The sequence below is a fragment of the Hirundo rustica genome, chromosome 11 (assembly GCF_015227805.2).
Source record: "Hirundo rustica isolate bHirRus1 chromosome 11, bHirRus1.pri.v3, whole genome shotgun sequence".
In the NCBI taxonomy this organism is placed as follows: Eukaryota; Metazoa; Chordata; class Aves; order Passeriformes; family Hirundinidae; genus Hirundo; species Hirundo rustica.
This window is the reverse complement of record NC_053460.1, coordinates 8,445,860-8,450,238: the sequence shown is the minus strand read 5'-3', so window position 1 is coordinate 8,450,238 and position 4,379 is coordinate 8,445,860.

The window sequence follows — 4,379 nt, the reverse complement described above, 5'->3', positions numbered from 1 at the left end:
TTGTTTCTCCCACTGCCAGAGCCCCCCGGAGGCAGAGCAGGGCTGAGGATGCGCCTGGTCCCCAGAGGTGCCACCCCACTGTGAGGATACTTTGGTGCCTGGAAAATCTCTCCCTTCACCCCATCCAATGATTTCCTGAAACCTGGGGGAGCATGAGCACCCCTGGGGCTGATTCTGGATCCCACTGGGCCCGTAGCTTGGGCTGAAGTCGGGGTAAGAACCACAAGTACTGTGTACATCCATCCCCAGGAAGGCACCAGCTTTCTTCTTCTCCAGGACTGAGGCTGGGGAAAGAAAACAAAAGCTTTATAGGCAGCCCTGAGCTCCCATGTCCACCTCTCCTACCCCAGAGATCCCAGTGGAGGGTCCATGGCCGGACAGGGACTGGTACCCAGCACCCACCACAGCCCCGGGTCCTCTGAGCACCCCCCACACCGTTATAAAAGCTCTGCTGAATCAGATCTAAACCAGGTCTGGAAATTCCTTTGGCATGAGCTGAGTGGGGATTTCAAACCACATATAGCTATTCCATTGCAACGCCTGTGCTTTCTTTTAAATATATATATGTATTTTGATTTGGGGAGGGTGGGGGTTCTGCTGCTTTCCCAGCCCTTGGGTTTTGTACAGTCTCCATCCCAATGCTGCTCGGCATTCCAGGGCCACCCCACTCCCATATAAAAAGCTTTTTCCTTCTGGCTGCTGGCTCATTAATACAGCTCAATTAATGCTTACTCCCCTGGTGTCCAAAGGTATTGGATTCCCTCCTCACCCTGCTGTGTTGTGGGCACAATCCTACTGAGTTTCAGGGCTGTTACCCCTCTCTGGGGTTAAAAGGGTTTTTGTGGAGATTTTTCCCTTTCAGGATTAGGGAGCAGGGATTTCTTATGTGTCACTGGAGCAACACTGCTGCAGAATAGATACATAACCTTTGTCTTGGCTTCACCTCATGGCTTACAGAGCGCATTTAAACACATATCCTGGCCAAGTGAGGGACATGGGCTTGGTCACCCCACAACCAACACCCTATTTCCCACAGGGAGACTCTCCTAGTTCTGCCACAGGGGCATGGAGCAGCTCTGAAACCACGAGAGATGGAAACTGGGCAGGCAGGAGGGTTTTTCCAGGGTGGGATTGAGATGTAATCGTTTCCATCAGAGACTCTGCCTACCATGGCTGGGCAGGGCTCCTGTCCCACAGCCCTCTAGTCCCCTTCCCCTGCCCACCTCCATGGAAAACACCTTCACAGGACGCTGGGAGCTTTTAACAGAAAATCACAAGTTTAAATTGGCACAGCAGCAGCTGAGGCCGTGCTTGGGGCCATGCTCTGCTGAAATTTTATTTAAGAGAAATGAAAAAAAAGAAAAAAAAAAGAAAAAAAAAAAAAAAGGAATAATAATAATATTGAACATACAAAGCAGAATGAGGGAGAAGGGGGCTGTTCCAGCAATGCCTCTCATTTCTGTTTGGGGAGACTAAGGAAACACTATTCCCAGGCTCCAAGCAATGGGACATTTAAAGTTTAAATTGCATTGCTTTGCTGTTTGACTAACAGAGGATCTTTGGGTCCGGGGACTAGGCATGGCTTTAGAGGTGGCATTTCTCCCTGAGCTGGTGGCCCAGAGAACACCTAGCGAGCTCCAAAACCCAGGGCGTTCTCTTGGGATGCTCTGCCACAGCTCTGCAGAGCAATGACTTCAGATATTTCCCTTCCTCCCCAGGGAAAGGTGGCAGGAAGTTCCCAGAAGTTCACATGGGCAGAATTTATCCCCTTCCCTAATTTCTAGACTGCCAGGCAGACTTCTGGTAGCAGAGGGTTCCTTTTGAACAATTTCTCATTGCAACAACCACAAAAGAGAAGTGAGGAGGAGAAAAATGGGCTGAACTGCTACATTTGCTTTGCCAGCATGAGGGTTCCCTGAGTGGGACAGGTTGGAGGCTGGAGAAGCAGCAGGGAGGGATGGGGCTGAGTATTGGGTGGGCTGGGCAGGATGTCAAGCATCTGTGCTTCCATGGAGGGAAAAGAATCTCCAAAGGGATTTTCTTTTGGAAAGGGTTCTGTAATTACCTGGTTATAATTATTTCCTACAGTCCCTAGCAGCATCCCCCCACTATGGACGTCTCCACCCCAAATATTTAACATCCAGCCTGCTACCACTTTTCTGGTAGCAAATTCCTTCCCAAATCTCTCCTGCAATTTGCGGCAGGCAAACCTTGTTTGAGTTTGAGGATTTAGCACATTTTTGTTGCGCTGTTTTTTTGCAGGGAGGGCCTGGGGCTGTCCGGACTGCGTTTTGTGTGGTCTGGCCACCCCCGAGCACAGCACCCCACACCCCACCTCACCAGGGGCACCCCAGCATCCTCCTGCCCAGCCCCAGCAGCAGGAAGGCACGAGACCCCCAGAGCCAGGGACCATCCCTGCACCCTGTTCCCTCTGCCCCTGCACATCTGGAGCTGCCACTGAAGCTCAAGGTCGTTGGGCTTTTATGTTGTTCTTTCTTTTTCCATTTTATGTGGTTTGTGGGCATATAATGGAAGGTGGATTCTGGATGGGTTTGTTCTCTTGCCAGCCTGAATTAATAATCCAGACGGGCTTCTTTCTTTCTCTTTCTCTTTTCCTTTTTTTTTTTTTTTTTTTTCCCTTTGGATTTTATTTTAGGCAATGGCAAAATCACTGGCTGGCAGGGCTGGCCCTCGCACCGGGCTCCGACTGCATCGCTCACCGAAGCACAGCCGCACCCTGGCCCAGGGCAGCAAGAAGCCGCCAGCCCTGGGAAGCATCCAGGGGCTTTGCTGCTGCTGCTGCTCTGCCCCTGGCTCGGCACAGCCGGCGGGGAGGAGCCCGGGAGTGCCCTGCACCTCTGTCCTGTGTAATCGATAGCGTTTTGCTGGAAGAGGGCCTTGAAGGGTGAATTAAAGCCTTCTCCTGCGAGGAGAGACGCTGCCTGTGCCAGAGGCGATGGGCACGCAGGGCTGGGTCGCCACCCTCGCCAAAAGGCGCGGTGCCGAGGGATGAGGAATTAAGAGCTTGGTCAAGGCAGAGCAGGACCAGAGCTGATCCAGCTCCCCACAGCAGTTCCATCAGCACCCTGAGCCATTCCCAGCTCCCCCAGGCAGGTTCCTTTCGGCATCAGAGCCCAGGGTGCCCGCATCCCTTGCAAGCCGGGACGTGCTCGATCCCCATCAATCCTAGGGCAGAGTAACACAGCCCAAGCCCACCGGGACAGGGACACCCCACCTACGTGTTCCAAGGCGGAGGGGCAGCCCTAGACATCCTCAGCCCCTCATTGTGGGCACCCCAAGCCCACTGCCCTTGCCGGGAGGCGATGGCCGGCTGGGAGGCGGCTCAGCGGCTCAGCTCCCCGGGGCGCCGGCAGCCTCGGCACTCGCCCCGTGGCTTTGGGTGGCCCTGGCCCACCCAGCCGCACCAGGAGCCTTCTGGCTGAGCGGCCTCTGCTTGTTATGGCTGTATCTGCTCGTCCCCCAGCGCACCCTGCGTGTCCCCTCCTGTTCCTCGTGGGGACTGAAACTACAGTGGGGACCCAACCCTTAACATTCCCCAGAGAATCCACATCAGAGGGGACGGGTGGGAGCACCCCCGCACGCAGGAGCGATGCCAGGGAGCTGGGGATGCCCGGCTTTGCCAGGTCTCTGCTGGAGGGCTGCTGGGACTGCCGCTCCCCTTCAAAGATGCTTCCTTTGACACCAGCCGAGGGGTGACGGACGCCCCAGGTTTGCCGCTCTCTGTCCCCGCCTGCTGCCCCGTCCATGGGCCGGCATCGGGGCATCACACAGCCGCCTTGGGTCTGGGGACATTCATTTACACTTTTTACTCTCTTTTACACTCTCCCGCCTTTGGGGTGAGAACGCGCCCCAGGAGCCCGGGCAGCATGAGAGCCTGCGGGGGAGAGACAAAAGCGCTTGTTGGAAGGAGCAGCCAGGTGGGAGCGGGTCCGGCACCTCTCCGGCTCGGCGCGGCGCGGCACCGCCGGCACTTCTCCTCTTAATTGGTGACCCTCGGCTGGCAGCAGCAACTAGAACCCCAGCCCTCCCCTCTCCCGGGACTCTCATTAACCACCTCTGGCTTTCCCCTGCCGGGAGCCGCGGGGCGGGAGGCCGGGGGTGGTGGCTCGGTGCCGGCGAGAGCGCGCAGCCCTGCCCGCCTCGGCTGCAGCGGGAGCGGGGTGACAATTAGTAGCTGCACTAATTGGCCCTGTTGCTGCCGAGTTGTGTTGACTGGAGAGTGGGGAGGTCAGTAGATAAGGGTCATCCTCCTCGGAGCAGAGGGTGCCTGTCCCCAGGGGATTCTGATTTGCATTTACTCTCTTTCCCGAAGCAGGTTCTATAGCTATCAAGGTGATGCTTCTCTGTCTGCTCCAGCT